Below are 20846 nucleotides of genomic sequence, written 5' to 3'. Positions count from 1 at the left end.
CTAAGTGGGTGCTGGGAACACAACCATAAGAGCAGCATGGGCTCTTAACCACAGAGCTGTCTCTCCAGCCTAGCTTATGTCTTTAATGGAAAAAACAAAACAAAACAAAACAAAACAAACAAACCAAAAAAAAAAAAACAAACAAACAAACAAAAAAAAAAAACCCACTTCACTCTAAAATGAGCTGTTTTCTGTTCTTTACAGAGAAGGCGCTGGGTCTTGCCTATGCTTTACTACGGAGCTGTAATGCTAACCCCAACGTGAAATCTTCCTCATGGTTCCACATAGAAGTCCAACCTGAATGGGAGGAAATCGGAAAGTAAATACAGCCGGAGCTAAACAATGAGCCGCAATTCTGAATGGAGGCTGCTGGCCAGCCAGCTTCTGAGCTGAGGCTGCTGGCTCCTTCAGAGAAAATCCCACAAAGCTGCCAGAGCGGGTCCACAGCACTAAAGCGCTTGCCTCTTACATGGCCCCTGCCCTGCAACCTTGAGCAAGGGAAGCCCTGTCTTTCTCTGGGCTTCGTCTCTCCATGTTAATATTTATCCCGTTCGCTTGGTCGCAGGATCCCCGGGGGCTCCATATGCTAGTTGTAAAACATGGTCACTTCTGGTGCCTGACTTTAGTGATTGTGCGGTGTGAGGGGTGAGCAGTTGACCACTCCGCTCTCAACCTTACCCAGATGAATCTTTCCCGCCACCCCTCCAGCCTCACTCAGAACTGAGTGCATTCTCTCAGAACTGAGTATCACCTCCTGCCCGACACCTTGCCACTCTGGGGGAGGTGGGGCACAGGGGAATTTGAAGTAAGCAGAGGATGGGGTTGATTCCCTCTGGGTGCGGAGGTGTGGCAGGTGTGGCAGGTGTCTTAGTCTTCCATGCCCTGTATTATTCTGTGAGTATGGCATGTCCTCCACAGGCTCATGCTTGGTTTTCAGACTGCTGAGCCTCTAAGAAGTGGGGCCTGCTGGGAGTAGGTCACTAGGACCGGCCTTCTCAGAGGGTTAGAATCTCTGAGTTCTGGCCACTTTTCTGCTTGCGAAGAGTCTGTGTCACACACTTCTTCTGCTGTAAATTCAACCATGCCCTCCCTCATCACCCACGATGAACTGAAACACTCGCCTCTCAAACTATGAACCCAAACGAGTCTTTGCTCCCTTCAGCTGTTTCTGCCCAGTACTGAGCACAGGGATTAAAAACCAAACAGTACAGGGCTGCGGAGTCGGCTCTGCCTGGAAAGCCCTTATAAAATGGCTGGGTGCAGTAGCATGTGCCAGTATTGCCAGCTCAGAGCAGGCAGAGACAGGAGGCTCCTTGAGGTTTGTCAAGCTAGTCTACTTGGTGGCAGAGACATTCTCTCAGCAAGCAAGCAAACATGCAGCAACAACAAACCCACAACGACAACTTGTTAAGATGACTCAGCAAATAAAGGGACTTGCTGCCAAGCCTGATGACCTGAGTTCTAGTCCAGGGAACAGCACCCACAACAGGTAGCTTACAATAACCTATAATTCCCCCTTCAGGTGTCCGGCACTCTTCTGGCCTCTGCAGGCACCTGCACACACTTGCAGAGCCCATAAGAAGCTGTGACTAGACAATAGATAGAATACTTGCAGAACTTCCTCAAACTTTTGCGTGCACACTAGTCAGCGGAAGATCTTATTGAAATGCAGGTTCTGATTCAACATAATGGGGCTGGGAACGCTGCTCTCCCACGGGGGGGGGGGGCAATCACACCTTCACAGGACATGTGGCAGTAACCTGGGTGACGTTTCTCTTAGCTGGCTATCCATCTCACCACCTCCTTTCTCCCTTCTCAGCTCAGGAGAAGGTTTGGGATTTCTAGATGTGAGTGGTGGGCCACTGAACCCCCATGGAGTTAGTCAAGTAGCAATAGACTCTGCAGGACACAATGCCCACCAACCTTCCAGATCCAGAGCTGTCCTGGTCCCGCATGCCCCAGTTTGTCTGGTTCCAGGAGCTAACAACGATGGTCCCACTGTTTGCGTTCAGATCCTCTCTTAGATAAAGATGAGCCATTCTCAGGGCTGGAAAGTCTGGGTTCCCCTCAGTTAGCAGTTCATCTTCATCCTTGTGCCCGGCTTACTGTGTACAGTCCAGCATCTGCTTCACACAACCCTACCTCATCTCTCTCTCTCTCTCTCTCTCTCTCTCTCTCTCTCTCTCTCTCTCTCTCTCTGTCTCTCTGTGTGTGTGTGTGTCCCTCCCTCCCTTTCAGACACACCCAGTAACCATGAAATTCAGCTGAAGTTAAAGGTAGCTGGATTGAGGGGACGATGCTCCTCGTCCCCCATGACCTGCCTCTGTGGGGATGTGTAGTGACCTCTCTTCCTCCAAGAAACCCTTCCTGCACAGAATTCTAGCTCCAGTGTTAACCCCCCGCCCCGCCATGTCACTTTTGATGCTCAATCACTGTGCCCGTATTTGTTTGAAAGACCAAAGCAAGATTTCCCCAAATGTGGTTCCCAGGGGCTGGGAAGATGGCTTGTGGATAAAGTACTTGGTCTGCAAGCTTAAGTACTGGAGTTTGGATCTGCCTTAAGCTTCACTTTGAAATCCAGATAGAAGGAGTGAGTACATGAGCCAGCACCCCAGAAAAAGTCAGGGGGAGGCATGTGCCTGAAATCCTGGTGCTGGGGGTAAGAAGAGACAGGGGGATCCCTGGGGCTGTTGTCCAGCTCAGTGAGGTGGAGAGTGATTGGGGGAGACACCAGATCTTCGTCTCTGGCCTTCACATGTACACTTATTCACACATGGCCTTACACACACACACACACACACACACACACACACACACACACACACACAGGCTCCTGAGCTCTGCCCAGACTCTTGGAAGTTTCCCCAGCGTCCTTGGAAAGAGTGGCAAGTTTGTAGGGCCAAGTTTGTAGGGAGCATGTGTGGATGTGTACAGCTTATAACTTTCCCCCCTGCTCTTCCATTCAGCTTGTGTTCTCTTTGTGTCCACCCTATTGTGTCAGTGTTTTTGAACATAAGCTGCCTTAAGCTTCCCTTTGGGATGTAGCTTCTCACGTGATCAGGTGTTGAAGGGACACACCCTGCACTCTGGATGCTCTTGTCATCTCACCCACTGCCAAACACACCTCAATATACAGTTGTCCAGACAGTGCATCCAGAGAGCCTCAGCTGAGCCACTGGGTCTCCAGACCTGCATCCAAGAAGCATCCTACCCCATCAGACATGCCCAGCTGAGAGCCATGCCTTTACATTGGGTCCTAGAGAAGTGTTCATTGCATCTGACCCCCCTGTAAATAATGATTTTTCTCTAGACATCCCATCATTGGAAACTTTGAGTTTCTTTGGGTTTTTCTTTTCCCAGACCCAGAATCATCCCAAAGTGTGAATGGAGGCTAGGGACTTATCGCAGCTGGTACAGTGTTTACTTCCTATGCAGGAGGCCCTGGGTTCAATTCCTATGCAGGAGGCCCTGGGTTCAATTCCTAGTACCATATAAACCTGGTGTGGTGGTGTTTTCTGTAACTCCAGCACTTGGGAGGTGGAGACAGCAGGATTGGAAGTTCAATGTTATCGTCAGCTACATAGTGAGTAGGAGGCCAGCCTGGAATATATGATGATACCCTTAAACCTAACCTAACCTAACCTAACCAAACCAAACCAAACCTACAGTAAGCTAAGTAGAGTGTGAATGGACCACATATTCTAGTGTGCTGCTGTTTCACACATTCACATGTTTCCATCTGAGCTCAGGCTCCCTTGTTCTCCAACTGATGGCAACAGTTGGAACTGATGCCAACTGATGGCCTGACTCTCAAAAGGCTGAGTGTTGGAGAACATGAAGACATATTCAAAAACAATCACATACTTCCAAGAACTTGAAATCCACCTATCAACCATCCATCTATCTGTCCATCTGTCTACCCATCCATCCATCCATCCATCCATCATCCTTCTACCCAAAGATGAATGGGACCTTAATGCTCACTATGCATCATATTATTGACTAAGAGGTAAAAAGATAGAGAAAGCCTCTGCTCTCAAGAATTGCATTTCTGTTGGGAGTGAAGATGATACATGTAGAAGTGTGTGTGTATAAGTGAGTATGTGTGTATGTATCTGTGTGCGTGTGCATATCTGTAAGAGTATGAGTGAGTATATGTGAGTTAGTGTGTGTATGTGTGTGTTAGTGTGTATGTGAGTGTGTGTGTATATGTATGTTTGTATGTGTATAAGTGGGTGTGTGTATGAATGTATGCATGAATGACTGTGTATGTGTGTGTATGTGTTAGTGTGTGAGTGTGTATGTATGTGTATATGAGTGAGTGTATGAGTGTGTTTGTATGTGTGAGTGTCGTGTGAGTTAGTGTGTATTGTGAGTGTGTGTGAGCATGTGTCTATAAAACATATAGGTAATTACAGGCTGTAGACAGTATTACCATGATTTCACGGTTCAAATGTAGTCTGTCCCCTCAAAGGAAAAAGCGATACATGTTCTAACCCCAGTGTGACATTGTGAGAAGTTGGTGGGACCATTAAGAGGCAGGGCTTAGGGCATGTGTCTGGGGCTCTGCCCTTGGCAGAAATTGGGATTTTTCTCCTGGGAACTCTGACTGGGAACACACCTGGCTCCTCCCCTCTTGCCAGCCACATTTCACCACCTGTCTCGCCCTCTTGCGCAGGCTCCCACGTTGTAAAGCCGGCGACCTAGAAGACTTCACCAGAGTTGAGCTGATACCTACATGAGCTTCCAGTACTGAGGACCTTCTATGCCCAAGCTACTCCAGTGTTGAAAGACAGTCTCCTTCTGCTGCCTCCGGATCGAGATGGAAAACTCTCAGCTCCTTCTCCAGCACCTGCACACGGACATGCTTCTCAGCATGATAATAATGGACTAAACTTCTGAATATATATATATATATATATACATATATATATATATATATATATATCTCCCAACCTCAGGCATTTTGTTACAGTTGTGAAAACTGAAGGAATACAACTGTTATGAAAGAGAAGTCTTTTGAATGGGCACGTTGTATGTACTGGCTGCTGGAGACAGAAGCCTGAGTCTAGAGACCAAGGCTCCCTAATCTTGATGTCTAACCTCACCTCTAGGTGGGGTTGGGGAAGAGGCACAGACTATAAACAGAAGTCTAGGAATGGAGTACCAGGCTGCCTGGATATAAGGCTTTGCAGATCAAGGGTTTAGTTTGCCATACGGGTTTCAGTAGCTGTCTATAAGTGTGGGAATAGCTTCACTGAGACAGTATAGGTCTCATCCAGCCCTGAAAATTTTAACCTTTGAACTCTTGACTAGGTTGGGAGAGTGACTCCTCTTAAGAGGTAGAGGCTTCCCTTCTGGCTGGTTTTAGTTAGATTTATAAATGCTCTGATAAAAGCAGCTGATGGGAAGGGTTATTTCGGTTTACACTTCCAGGTCACAGGTCATTGTTAAGGGAAGTCAGAGCGGGAAGTCAGGGTAGGAGCAGAGGCAGGGGGTATAGAGAAAGGCTGCTTATCAATCTCAAACCCACTGTCCCAAGGCAACTACATGGGCTGATCCTCCCATGTCAATCACCAGTAAGACAACCTCTCACAGACACACCCCCCAGGCCAATTTGATTGTGACAATCCTTCACCTGAGATCCCCTCTTCCCAAAAGAGTTTAGTTTGTGTCAAGTTGACAATAAAAAACTCACCAGCAGGCTGCCCACACCCAGAGCTTCATGAGGGTTCCTGAGTCCAGCCCAGATCTCACAGTTAGATTTGCCCAGTGAGGTCCTGAGTCGGTTGTTTGAGGGGGATTTCCATGGTCTTATAGCCTAAGAGACAATGTTTACACAAATCTCTCTAGTGATCTTGGAAAGAAAACACATGTAGCAAGAAAAAGAGTAACAAATGGAACTTTTCCAGCATCGGTTACTGAGTTCCATAAGAAATGCGGGGACACAGTTATCCACTGCTGTGGTCTAGGACTTCAGTGTCGGGTGCACTGAAGAGTCAAAGTAAATATAAGTTTAGTGAATGACTGGGGGGAAATATTGTTTCTTTGAGACTTTGTTTGGCAGAAGGAAAGGCTATTGTTTTGAAAAATTAGAAATATTTAGATAGACAAGGATGCTCTCACAGGCTGAAGGAAGTACATTCATGATGGTACCAAAGCTGTCTAGATGGCAACTGTCCACCTCTGAAATGTTAGTGACAAGGACTTTTTTTTTTTTTTTTTGACAGAGTCTCATGTATCCCAGATCCTAGACTAGATACAAACTATATAGCTTAAAATGTTCATGGATTTCTAACCCTACTACCTGCACCTCTGTGCCCTAAGATTACAGGCCTGCACCACCACACACAGCTTATGGGATGTAGTACAGGTGTGCACCACCACACACAGCTTATGGGAGGTAGTACAGGCGTGCACCACCACACATAGCTTATAGGATGCAGGGCTCAAACCCAGGGCTTTGGGCATGCTTGATAAAGACTCTACTAATGAGCCACACGGTATAGGAAAAAATTCCCCTTCTCTCTTTCTGGGCCTTTCAGTACCACGCTGTTCTCTGCTCTTTCACACTGGGCCTCCCTTAGCCACCCTGGTCTCTAGATGGTTGGGACATGGTGAGGTTGGTTGTAGTGAGCCGCTGTTTCAGTGGCTACACACGTACGTTTTCCAACATGGCGCTGACCACATGTTTCCCCAGCAGTAAACAATCATTCTGCGCAGCTGCTAGGCAGAAAGAGCGCCAAGCCACTGGCCTATCCCGAGGCGTAATATTAGGTAGTGAGCGAACAGCCATTCAGAAGTGAATACGTCACTCTAGGGTGTATTTAAGGGACCCTCTTCCGGTTTCTTGGGTCTTTCCGCTTTATCATATGGAGTAGTAAAAAGTTCCTCGTGGCAGTAAACCCGACTATCACCTCCTGTCTTTATTCGCGGGCGAAAAGGGATTTTGGGGGCGCGCGTTACAGTTGGTAGTGAAGGATAGGACCCCAGAGACCCCTTCTTGATCCCTGCTATCCTCTTCTCTACTTCAGAGAACTTGAAATCAGAGAGCTATGTTGCAGTAAATTTCCAACCCAAGAAGGCCCGGTCAATAAAAACACAACTCAAATGATATAGGTACAAACTGCACACCTAGACTGGGCAGATTTACCCCTTCACTTCTCTATTCCCATCCATGAGATCCCTTATAACAGGTGGTTTTTCCAGGCCACGTGCCTCCATTGTCCTTCCACCTCTTCCTCGTTGTCCTCCTCTCTCTCCCAAAACTCTTCAATCCACCTCCCCTTCTACTGCTCTAGCCTTTATTCCAAAAATTAAGGTGTGCAGAAGGGTCACGAGTCACCTGTATACTGATTCACTCCTCATCTGCAGCCCCTCCCAGGAAAGAGGAATTAGCACCAAAGTACAAGACCAGGGCTATCCACAGCAGAGCTAAGCTTTGGCCCTATGGTACCAAAGATCCTGATAGATGTGGGAACCGGAGTCAGAGCAACAGGCATTTTGAGTACATGGAATGACAGTGGAAAAGCCCTGATACACATTTTGTATTTCACCGTAAACATGCCTCTTGGATTTGTTTGTGTTTGTAGCTTTAAAATACACAAGCCAGCCCAAGGCAGCATGCTTTGAGGCTATGTCTCCAGGGGATGGGGAATTCTGAGATCATTGTCTTTGAAAATTATCAAACCTCTTTGTCATAAGCAAGCAGATGATACCATAACATTAATCTTTCAGGTTCGATTTCTGAACTTTATGGGGAAAAAAATTATCACAGACAGCCAGTCAGAACCACACTTTGACAGTCACCCCTTATCCATGAAGTGCCCGCCCCCCCATCCCCCAACCAGGTCTAGAATCCATCCCAACATGGTTCTTGAAGTGCTGATGGTTGGTACGGTGTTTTGCTAGCATGCACGAGACCCCAGTTCCAAAACCAGCACCACAGCCCCTGGGAACAATGATGAATAACTGCAACCCCAGGACTCAGTAGTTAGAAGCAAGATGATCAGAAGCTCAACATCAACCTTGGTTATTTAGGGAGTTAGAAGCCAGCCTGGGCTACATGAGTCTCTACTCAAACAAAACAAAACAAACAACAGCAACAGCAAGCCCAAGCAAGCAAAAGGCAAAGTCCTGATGATCTTGGGTACTGTGTTCTGAAGAGATCACAGCAAGGTTTTTTTTTTGTTTTTGTTTTTGTTTTTTTTTTTTTTCAGGATCTTCTGGCAAATGATTTTATAATGTGCAGGTGGAATGAATGGACCCAGAGTGGAAGGGTGGCAGCCCATCTACCGAATTAGTTCCCTTATCTGCAGGAAGCTTCATGGAGATGGGGTTATAGGTATTTCTGCCATTCTATTACAGACAGAAAAAAACACGTCTTGCAAGTGTGGCCTGGTGCCCAGCTCACAGGAAGAATCCATGAGACCCAGAGCTCACAGCTTGAAGCCTTGAAGGACTTGTATCTTCTAGTCTCTGCTGGAAACCACTGTCTGCAACCTGCCCCTCCTAGATGGTGGAGGTAGGTGGGTGATAAAGAGGAAAGGGTCTCAAGACAACATAGCACAGCAGTCTCGAGTCTATGTACATCAGGACCTGGAAGGGCCTGTGTTCCTACCTGCCAGTCTTTCATGTGCCAGTGGACAGCTAGATGAACCACACTGAGATGAACCTTGATGAGATGGGCCTTGGTGTTTTATGGTGTTTTGAAGCAGTGTCTCATGTAGCCCAGGCTAACCTCAGACTTACTACAAAGACTTTCTCCACCTAAGTGTTGATCACACCTCAGATTTTTCTGTGAATTCCTCATCTGAGGATCCATCTTCATCTCTGAGAGAGTAAACAAGAGGTAGGATTGCATAGGAAACTTGGAAGGCCTTTGTTCTGTTCCTGTAACTAGAAGCACAGAAAGCTATAAACCAAACATAAAGCTAATGTTAGGTAAGGCAAACTGCCACAGTGCCACAGCTAGCAGGAGACCTGTGCAGTGTAGCTAAGGAAATGTTAGTCTGCAGAAGATGACTTAGCCCAGCCCAGCACTTCCCTGAGACTGGGCAGCTTTCAGAGGGAAGTGGCTCCACCAGGTGATAATTGATATCAGTTGTCAACTTGACAGCATCTAGAATCATCTAGAGACAAACCTCTGGGGAGGCCTGTGAGAAACTTTCTGGATTGAGTTAATTGAAGTGGGAAGAGTCACCTTAAAGTAGGTGGCCCTGTCCCATAGATGATTAAAGAGGGAAAAGGGAACAGAACACCAGCATTACTTCTCTTGGTTCTGACTGTGGGTGCAGGGTGACTCGCAGCCAGCTCATGTTCCAGCCAAGGCGGACTCTGGCCTCAAGCTGTGAGCCAAATAAACCCTTCCTCTCTTAAGTTTCTCTGTCAGATGCAAACAGCAAAGTGACGGACACAACCAGCCTTTGTTCCCGAGTAAAGATGATGTGGACCATGTGTCTCATTCAATCCATGATAGACTCATGACACACAAGAGGTACAGACACTTGTAAGCTACTGGAGTTAGGATGCTAGGTCTTACATATGTTAATGGATGCAAAGGCCAGGACTGGAACTCAGTCTTCAGATCTGAGTGATCCAAAGTTTATTCCATTCTTTGTGTGTCAGCTACCAAACTGTAACAAACTACCCCACAAATAAGCAGCCCCAAGCAACACGTGTTCATTATTTCACAGTCTGCGTGGATCTTGGTTGTGAGCAGGGCTTAGCTAACCCTCTACCTTGGTTTCTCCGAAGTGTTCCATCAAGATGTTGGCCACACCTGGGGTCTTCTCTGGAGTTTCGGCTGGGGTAGGATTCACTTCAAAGCTCACATGATGTTGGGGTATTGTGATTGTTTATAGGGCAGGCAAATCTGTGATCAGATTTGTCACAGGATTAGCTAACTCTACACATTCCTTTTGAGAATAAAGAAGAGCCAACAGAAACATTGACAAGAAACTGACAGGAATCTGAAATGCATCTGCTGGACCATGGCTAGTGAGAGGCTGGGTGGTGGTGGTGGCACACGATTTTAATCCCAGCACTCTAGAAGCAGAGGCAGGAGGATCTCTGTGAGTTTGAGGCCAGCCTGGTCTGCAGAGAGTTCTAGTATAGCCAGGGCCACACAGAGAAATCCTGTCTTGAAAAACAAACCAAAAGGGGGCATGATGTGGAGCAAGCTGAAGATTTTGGTGTTGGCTGAAGCATCTGGCAGTCTTTACCAAGTGGAATCATTAATAAGCCAGCTCACCACACAGAAGGACACAAGCCTAGAAGGCAACAGAGAAAGTTAGCTGGTGAGACAGATGTTACGGTGTTTCTCAACTTAGTCAAATGACACACAATACATTTAGTATGCCCACTAGAAGTAAGTTATAATATCCAGTCTGTTGTTGGGGAGGACAGATGATGAATACCAGGCACCTCAGGCATTTGAGGTCAGCACAGCAGCCTAGACATCAAACTGTTCTCCAAAGAAACAGTCCTGGAATGGAAGTCAACGAGGCATCTGTGAGGTCTCAACTCCCCAACCCTGACGATTGGACTACACTCAACTGTGATTAGTTCCTAATGACACTGTGAACCTAAATCACAACTGCCTTAAAATCTCCATCCTTTGGACAAGACTCCATGCTAACTTCAAGACCTACTCTGCTAGGCTGTTGTGTGGTGGTCTAGAATCGTCTAGGATACAAGCCTCTGGGCATGTCTGCCTGAGGCTTTCTAGATTGCATTAACCGAGGTGGGAAAACTCACATTTGACTGTAGGCAGCACCTCCCAGTGAGACCAGCCGCTGCACACTCCTGTTGTCGTGACTCCCCCATCATGATGGACTGTACTCTCACACCGAGAACCACAATAACCCCTTCCTTCCTTAAGTTGTTTTGTCAGGTATGTCACAGCCACAGACAAGTAACAAACACAAGCTGCTTACGCCTGTGACCGGATTTGCCCCAGGCTTAGCTAACTTTGTGCCTTACTTTGGAGAACAAAAAGGAGCCAACAGAAACATTGACAAGAAACTGAAGGGGTTCTGAAGTACATCTGCTGGGCCGTGGCCAATGAGAGATCATTACGTTCTCTACCTCTCACTCTTTCTCGATTCTGAGATAGGGTCTTACTACATCTAGCCTGTCTGGCCTGGAACATGTTATATAGATCAGGCTGGACTCAAAGTCATGGAGATCTGTCTACCTCTGCCTCTTGGCGGCTGGGATATGAGGCATGAACCATCAAGTCCAACTGGTCTCTCTCTTTAAGAAGAAAATATGTGGGGTGTGTGTGTGTCACTCTATGTATGTGCACAAACATGTGCACATACACATATGGAGGCCAGAAGAGGGTGTCAGTTGCTCCCCTTCTGTCATCTTCACCGATTCCTTTGAGGCAAGGTCTCTCCTTGAGGATGGGGCTTTTGCTAGGTTAGAAGTGAGCATTCCCCAGCAATCCTCCTGTCTCTGTCCCCATCTGAGCTGCAGTTATAGGTATTTCCAGGGATACCTAGTTTGTTACATGGGTGCTGAGACCTAAACTCCAATCCTCGTAACTGTGGATGAAATGCCCTTAACACTGAGCTATGTCTATAGACGGTCTATCTCTTTCCCAACCCTGAGCCAACCCCTCACGTAGCCTTTCTCCATGGCGTTCCATGTCTTCAGATGGCGTCTCCCAGCAAGATGATCCTGTTACTAACTAGCTCTTGACAAATAGTCAAGAAGCTGCAGTGGCATACAGAAATGGTCATGCGGATCTCCCCCACCTCGCTGCAGCTCTGGGGCCTCAGGACAGGAAATCCTGCAACTTACCCAGTGTAGCTCTGACCCAAGGAGCTTTCATTTATCTGAGCCCACTTGGGTACCAGAATGCTATTTTACTGATTTCAAATGGCAAAAAATGTGACAGGAGCCCAAAGGCTTCCAACTTTCAGAAGTGCTTTGTTGTTAATTACTCATTGGCTGAATGAAGGAAATCACGTGGTCCAGCCAGGGCTCCAGCTTGTGAGAGAATGTGCCCTGCCCACCTGGTACCTCATCAAAGTTTTGGGAGTGAGAACTCCATGGAACACACCTTCCCTTTCCCACACACCATGTTGAGGTCTCAGGTTCATTATTGAGAGGCCAGGAGTAAGCGTACTGCATATACAGGGCAGGCTTCTGCCTCCCCCTGAAGAGAGCAGTATAAAGGAAAATAACCAGCAAGCACAGGTGAAGGGAACAGGTGGGTGAGGCTCAATCCGCCCATTCCTTTCTTCAGTCCTGTTCTTCCCAATTCAGTACACACCCAACAGCAGGAGGCCACACCAAACTCTCTGGGGTGAGGTCTTGGTCCTTTGGCAGCCATTTGGCCTGAGGTCTGAGAGCTGTCCTCTCTAGGCTGGCCTGTGGTGGGCACTTGCCATGGATCTTTGCTGTAGACCTTAACCCCTGGGCTTGTAGCCCCTTCAGTCAACACCACGCCTGGCTTCAGTTTGCTAACACTTTTATTTTGGTGGTGTTTATATTTGTGAGTTTATCTTCTATTTTTGGAGGATGGCTCTGGCTTCCTGTTTGCCACACGGGGCTTCCTTTCAAATAAATATATTTAAACAAACATGGTGTGTTATTTGGCAAAGAAAGAGTAAAAAGGGGTCGATGCAGTCGGCCTGGGTTTAAATCCACGTGGTCATTCTTATAGGGCCTTTGTGCAGGGTCATTTCATATCTTCACGCGTCTCAGCTTCTCTGTCGATAAAATGTGGCTGTCTTTTTCAGGGCAGTTGTGTAACATTACAGCTAATATGTTTCAAGTAAGAAACTTGACTAATATCCCGGAAGCTGTGGGTTCCATCCCCACAAAAACTGAGAGTGGGGTACACCCCTGTCATTCATGCACTTTGGGGTAAAGGCGAGGAATCAGAAGCTCAAGGTCATCCTTGGTTACTTAATAACAAGTTGGTGGCCAGCTTAGGCTACATGAAAACCTTGTCTCAATAGCAACAATAATGAGGTAATGTTGGTAAGGTATTTGATATGTGGCTAATGGTTAGTAAATAATAGTAGCCACTGGAACTCTCCCTTCTTGCAAAGCTTTTGGCTTGTTGTTGTTTTCCAGATGACCATGGGACAGACAGGCTTTTGCTCAAAGTAATGTCTTCTGTCCAATGACTTGAGGAATGATTCTTGATTTGCCTTCACCATGCAAGTGAGAGCCTAGACTAATTGCATCAGCTGGTGGCCTAGGGGAGTGACCCTTTGGATTTGGGAGTGTCATGTCCCCCAAGGAGTCTCTAACTTAGACCCAGTGAGAGCATCCCTCTAGAGAGATCTGCAACTGGATTTTCAAATGATGCCTGTGAACACTGAGATGCAGTGGCCTGGCTTGGGGTGGTAGGGGTGGTGGTATTTGCCACGTGTACCTGTTACCCTAGCACTTGGCAGGTTGAGAGTTTAAGGGCCTGGGTCACATGAAAGACCTCGTCTCAAAAAATAATAAGTAAATAAATAAAATAAATCAAGGGCTGGCGAGACGGCTGTCATAGTTAGCTCAGCTGTCAACTTGACACAAACCCAGAGACACCTGGGAAGAGGAAACAGATTGAACGATTGCCTCATCTGACTGGTCTGTGGGCATGTTGGTGGTGTATTTTCCTGACCATCGCTGGGGGCAATGCCATCCCTGGGTCCTTTCCCAGGTCCAGGTAGGCCTGGACTATATAAGGTATTGAGCAAGTCAAGGGAAGCAATCCAGTAATCAGACTTCCTCCACAGTCTGCACCAGTTTCTGCCCCAGGTCCCCACCTGAGCTCTGCTTTCCTCAGTGAGGAGCTTCCCTGAAGTGTAAGGTGCAACCAGTGCTTTCCTCTCTAAGTCGTTTTTGGACCTGGTGTTTATCACAGCAACAGAGACAGAGGATAATAAGGACACTTGCCACTAGGTGGGACAACCTCAGTTCTGTTCCCAGGACCTATGCAGAAGAAGGTTCTCTCTGTGTGCTCTCCATGCACATGCGCGAATAAGTAAATAAATGTAATAAAAATACTGAAAACAGAAATAACTGAAGCGGCAAAATGGCTCCCAGGTGAAGGCACTTCTTGTGTAAGCCCTGCGAGCCTCAGGAGTAACACAAAGAAGAAAGGAGAACATCAGCTCTGCAAAGTGGTGGTGGTGAGGGGAATGCTCAAGAAAAAGAGAAAGCAAGAATACGATGCCCATTTGAGGCCACAACTTGGATCCTCTCCCTCCTCCGACTTCTCAGTAGTTAAGATTACAGGCCTGGGCCGGGCGGGGGTGGCGCACGCCTTTAATCCCAGCACTTGGGAGGCAGAGACAGGCGAATTTCTGAGTTCGAGGCCAGCCTGGTCTACAGAGTGAGTTCCAGGACAGCCAGGGCTATACAGAGAAACCCTGTCTCGAAAAACCAACAAACAAAAACAAACAAACAAACAAACAAACAAACAAACAAAAAAGATTACAGGCCTGGCCAGGCTTGGAGAGATTTTAAGACTGGTCCAGACAGATGGTGGTCTTACCTCAGGGAGGGAACTGTGGTTTTTCAGTTATGGCTTGGCTACTCAGCCTCTCCTGGAGGCACGGTGTGAGTGTGGCCTTTAGGCCTCAGAGCCAGGTCCCCCCAGGCCTTCCGTTTCTGTTTTAGGAAACAGGCAAGAGAGATTAACCACCTGTTAAGTTAGTAAGAGAGACAGAGAGAGCTGCTAGTTAAGAAGGGGGAATCTCATGGTCCTGACCCTGCAGTCAAGAGAAGAGGGGTGACATAGATGAGAAGGGTAGCGACGTTCTCAGTAAGAGACTTCCAGCTCCCTTGAACTTTGCAGAGTGCCGCTGGACCGCCCGGCAGGGAAAGGGGCGGGGGGGTCCCCTGCAGCCTCCCATGGTCCTGCCCCCTGGATCGGCGGCTCTTGACATCATGGGCAGGGAGGCGGGCTCGGGAGAGGGCGGCGGGGAGGAGGCTCGGTGGCCCGGAGGGCGGAGGACGCTGCGCAGTCCCAGCCCGGAGCTTCAAAACAGCCGGCGCCTCGCCCCACGCGCAGCCCGCCACTGTGTCCAGACGCCTGCGCTCGGTGAGTTGGAGGCGCGCCCAGGGACTGCGGTGACGTCGGGGTTCCGGGATGACAGAGGAGCGGTCTGCCCTCTTTAGGAGTCGGGACAGGCCGGGGGATCCGTGGCTTACAGGGAGGGGTTGGGGTGCGGTCCATGCGACAGCCCCACTGCTCCAGACCTCTGGGGCGCAGACTTCCCCTTTGATGTCCCCAAGGCCACCGTGCCACTCCTGAGTGGCATTCGCCGCCTTTTGTGCCCAAGCGGGCGGGAAAAGTTTGGGGAAGAGTCAGGGCGGATCCCCTCTCCGCCACCGCTGGCCCAAAGCTCTGAAAGTCCAGAGTAGCCCACTTGTCGCCTGTGGTACTCAGTATCTGATCCCCAAGCAATACCAGTCAGGCAGGACCTGGTCCGCGGGTCCCTGAGGGCCGCGAGCTCCTCCGGGTCTGGGCTCCGTGGCGAGGGGCAGCTTCCTTGGGTTCTTAACAGTGTCCCAGCCTGAGGTGTAAGCTCCAAGGATGGCCCCCCCCTGCCTGCTCTTGACTACTGTGGCAGATCTGTGGGCTTTAAAGGGAAGGAGGGATGGCACCCATGATTCCACGGGAGAAGGAGGTATAACTGAGTGTGCATGCCAACCTTGGAGAAGGACTGAAGCTTCTAGGTTCGGTTTAGCAGGGCCCCACTACTATGAGGTACCTAGAACCTGCAAGTTCAAAGACAATCTAGTGGGGGATGATCGTTGCCAGGTGATAGAGATGGCTGGGGTTTTGAACTGTTTAACAGGTACAGATTTAATTGCGGATGATGGAAAGTTTTGAGTCTAGATAGTGGTGGGTGTTACTCAACATTGCTGGTTCATTTCAGGCCGTGTGCTTGTAGAATTACAAATGGTTTACATCATAAATGCTATGTGTATTTTACCACAACGAGAGGCGCAAGAGACACTTCTAGCCGCCTCTGCTTGTGTACTTTGAATCAGAGAAAACCCAAAACCCAGGCATGGAGGCTGCCCACCTCTCCCTGGAATGTGACTTTCAAATAAGGGTAAAGGTTCTGTAGGATGGATCCATGCAGGTGACAAGGGAGACCCAAGGGAAGAGGATGTGGAAGGCCAATAGGGGTATGAGCTCCGAGTACTTCCTCCTCCCCTCCCTCCGGAGAGCCTTATTCTGGGCTGTCCCGGTACAGCACACCCTCCTGTTGAAGGTGGAGAAACCTGGCCTAGAGACCTGGCAGAGTTGGTATTGAAGGCTGCTGAGCCACACCTTCTCCCTATCTTCCCCGTGTGTCTCCCATTCCCACCAGGAGATACCTAATTGGGCTGCTAGAAATTCGGAGAGTCCTTTTAAGAGGTGTGGGTCCCCACAAGCTATTGGGAAGATAGATACCGGGGCCCACAGCCTAGGGAGGCACTAGGGGTGGCCAGAAGGTGCAGAACCTGTTTTTCCTCCAAGGGGTTTTGGATCTTTACCACCTCCACCCCCATAAGAATGGAGAGTCAGAGAGCCGGTCACACAGCCTGGAGCCTTCTCTGTCCCTCAAATGCAGAAGCTGAGGTTGGCCTGTAATCTGGGCAAGGGTGTTTGTGTGGGAAGCTGGGGAGGGAGCCAGTAGGGAGGGGAGGGGAGGGCAGGGCAGGGAGGTGCTGCCTCATCAACAAAGGAGGCCCCCCTCTCAAACTCACACTGCCCCAAGGGATAATTTAATTGTAAATACAGCGCATATCTATTTAGCAGCCCCCCCCCCCCACACACACACACACACACACACACACACACACACACCGTCCTTAAGGTAATGACATCTAGATTCCTCTCTGTCTTATCTTCCCCATAGGTATTAACCACAGGGAGGGCCACTTTGCCAGTGTTTTTTGCTTATGCTCAGGTACATACTGACACTCTACCGCCTGTGGTCTCCTTCCCTCTTCTCACAGCCTCCCTGTTCATCAGTGAGGTGCAATGGAAGTCAGTATTTTGTCACAGTGAACTTACTCCAACGGACACCACAGAAACTATATAAATACCTTTCCAGGGCACATGGAATGGCTTGGGACCTTGAGGGTGGCCAGGAGTCAGAAATCCAGCCACCTCTGGGTGGGGGGGGGGAGCTAATTGTATATGTGCATGTTGCAATGTGTGACTGATGCCCATGTCTGTCAGGTGTCAGGTTGGGGCTCTGACACTCTGACACAGGTTTCTTTCTTTCTTTCTTTCTTTCTTTTTTTTTTTTTTTTTTTTTTTGGTTTTTCGAGACAGGGTTTCTCTGTGTAGCCCTGGCTGTCCTGGAACTCACTCTGTAGACCAGGCTAATCAAGGTGGGGCAGCTCCTTCAAAAGCCATGGGTAGCTCAACTGGAGCCCAAAGGTGGGATTGGGGAGCAGAACTCTCTTGGAAGAGTGAATTAAAGTTTATCAGAGAGACACTGGAGCAGGAGCGTGTGCTCCTCTGTGCTAGAAGGAACCGGAGTCCGAGCCTGGGGAAAGATGGGGGTCCCTTTTGAGAGGGAGAGAATGGGAAGAGAAGGTTCCCCTGCCTCACCCCATCACTAGTGAGGTCTTGTCTCGTTCCCTGCAGGTGTTATTCTTAAGACCATGATTTAGGTGGAATGTAGCCTGCCTTTTTGCATCAGGGATTGAACACATCTGACTCTTGTTAGAGCCAGGCCCAGGAGAGCTCTATAAATATCAGAGGCAGGGCTACCACCCAGCCAGAGTGCTCACTGGTAACCTGACACGCCAAGTAAGGCTGGTGGCCGGGACAGATAGTGATGACAACGTAGGACCTCTGGATTCTAGAGACACTTGAACTCCACCAGGCAAGCCAACCTGGAGACAGATGCCTGCAAATGGGTGGGGGTGGGGGGGCAATCTCTGCATTCACTGGTGTGGGCAAAATAGTGAATTTCAGGACTTAAAGAATTTAGAGAGCTTCATTTTTGACAGAGAGTCACATGGTATGAGTTGGTGGCAGACCTAGGCTTCTCTCTGGACATAGACCCCAGCTGAGGAGCTCAGTGATCAGGAATGGGTCAGTGGGATCACAGCCTCATGCCATGAGGGACTCTTGAAGCAGAGGAATGTTAGGGAAAACACTCAAGAACTGGGTCACTTTCCCTAGAGCATCTGGGGGTTTTCAGGCTGCTGGGCTCTTGAGAAACTGGCTCATTTTGGGGCAGGATGTAGGGAGGAGGGAGGCTGGAAAGAAACCAAGTAGATGGTCCTTCCTCTTCCCAGCTGAGATGCTGTCTTAGTAAGTTCTTGTCGGATTCGGAACTGAGCTCAAAGCCCAAATCTTCCTTGAGCAGCCATGCTTCTGTATCATGGGGACTGAGGGCTCCGACAGCTGCTCCTTTCTTGCCAGGATTGACAGCACCAGCTTCTAGAAACTTCCCAAGACTTAGGGTCCAGAGCTGAGTGAGGGATCACCAGCGTGGTTCATTTATTAATACCATTCTCGGAAGTCTGGGATGCTAAATAGCAGTTATGACACAGGCTAGAGGCGGACAGCTTAGACCTCATTACAAACTGCTACTACACCAAGACCCTGTGGGTCCTGGAAAAGAGACTCGGGTCTTTGGGCTTGGCTTGGTGGCAAGTGCCTTTACCCACCGAGCCATCTTGCTGGCCCTCGACATTTCCTCCTGATGTGCTGTCTGTCACCTGGCCACCTTGTCACCTTATCTTTCTTTAAAATGAAAAGTATTTTTAAACATTTCACTGAGTAGATGTGGCATGAGGTGATTTTCCTCCGAGTGTTATGCCTTTCTGCTGGTGCCCAGAATGATTTTAAAATAAAAGGTCTATGGCCTGACATAGAAAGAACAAAGACTGAGAGTATATTCTCCTTGGTTGGCATCTGAAAGAAATCATAAGCAGCACATGAATCTGTAGCTTCACAGATGCTACACGATGTCAAATGAAAGGTGGTATTTTTTTTTTAACTCTAAACACTTTTTAAAAATTAAAGTAGTTAATAAACACAGGTGATTTTCAAGTTTGGCAAAAACCTTATTGCCCCATGACTGCTTTTTTAGAAGGTCTTTGTCTAATGGGGACTGGAGTAGACACATTTTACACATATTTAGTATAACATTTTAAATTTTATAATTCATACAACGTATTTTGATCGTTTTATACTTTAAATGATATATTATTATTACTAGTGTGTGTGTGTGTGTGTGTGTAGTCACATACATGCCATCATGTGCATATAGCAGAGGAAAACTTTTAGGAGTTGGTTCTCTTCTGCTACCGTGTGAATATTATTAAGCAGCAGTCTTCTATGAGCAATCTGGCAGGGGGAATCCCCTGTCTTCCAGGGTGACTATCAGGGGGTGCTGAGTCAAGGTGTACCTGCCAATCCAGAGAAGCTCGTCATATGATGTACTAGGATTTTCTTAAGCTTATGGGGCTGGACCTATTTAGTATACTCCCAGTAGCTGTGCTTCTGGGGACAGTAACTACAATATCCTTAAGGCATTTTGCAGAATATTTTATAGCATTAAGAAAAACAAGTTCAGGCTGACAAGATGACTCATGGGGAAAGGTGTTCTACCACAAGGCTACATTACTGATCTTTGTTTGTTTGTTTGTATCTCTCTGTATAGCTTTGACTGTCCTGGAACTCACTCTGTAGACCAGGCTGGCCTCAAACTCAGAGATCTGCCTGCCTCTGCCTCCTGATTGCTGGGACTAAAGGTGTGTGTCACTGCTGCCCAGTGCATTGTTGAATCTTTTAAATAAAATTATTGGGATGTGGTGACAGCTCCATCAGAAAACAAAAACAAAATAGACTTGAGTTTGACTCCCAAGACTCACATTAAAAACAAACAAACAAACAAACAAACAAACAAACTGAATGTGGTCGCCTTCCTTGTGCTGGCCAGCAGAGATACTGGATCCCCTGGCTTCCCTTTGTTGGCTAACCTAGCCTATTGCTGAGTCTAGACTAGTGAGAGACTCTATCTCAAAAGAAAGAAGTAAAGTGTACTGAAATCCCCTGGCTTCACACATACATGAGCCACTTGCATCTGCACACACATGAACATATACATAAATACACACACACACACACACACACACGATCAGAACATTATGCAAGGAATAGCAAAATGGCGGACTGGGTAAATAGTCCTTGCTGAGGAAGCCTGACACTCTGAATTGGGTTCTAAGAATCCATGGTGGAACAGGGGAACCAACCCTGGGAGTTGATCTCTGACAACACATGTGTGCCCATGGTCACCACACACACATACACACACATGAAGCACAATAACCAAAAAAAAAAAAAATATATATATATATATATATATACACACACATGCATATATATATATATATATATATATATATATATATGAAAGCATGTACTACTTATATAAAAATAAATAAAACTCTCATTACATGCTCTGTGCCCTCATATGAGTTGTGTTGGTTTAAGGAACAAAGCCTAGAAGTAAGTATCAGCTAGATTAGCCACTGAGGAGAGGGGAGGCCAAGGAACTGGTATAGCCTGAATGAGTGACGGGCTTCCTGTCTCATCTGTAGCAGGGACTCTGTCTGAATCTTAGTTACAATGACTTGTTCCTTCCTGCACCGGGGAAGCAGTAGGGTTTCACAGGTGTGAATGTGGGAGCTACACAGAGTACTCATGGCTCTGGGGCCTCGGCTGGACCACAGGCAGCCACAGGCAGCCGGAAACAAGATGGTGAGTTGAGCTGTCATCCAGCCCTGTGGGCATCTCTTTGGAATGGTGGATGCCCAGTGAGTAAGATAAGTTCCGTTCTGGCTGCCGTGGATGAATGCTAGCA

This window comes from Arvicanthis niloticus, chromosome 6 (genome assembly GCF_011762505.2).
Source record: "Arvicanthis niloticus isolate mArvNil1 chromosome 6, mArvNil1.pat.X, whole genome shotgun sequence".
NCBI lineage: Eukaryota > Metazoa > Chordata > Mammalia > Rodentia > Muridae > Arvicanthis > Arvicanthis niloticus.
This window is presented reverse-complemented; position numbering follows the sequence as displayed.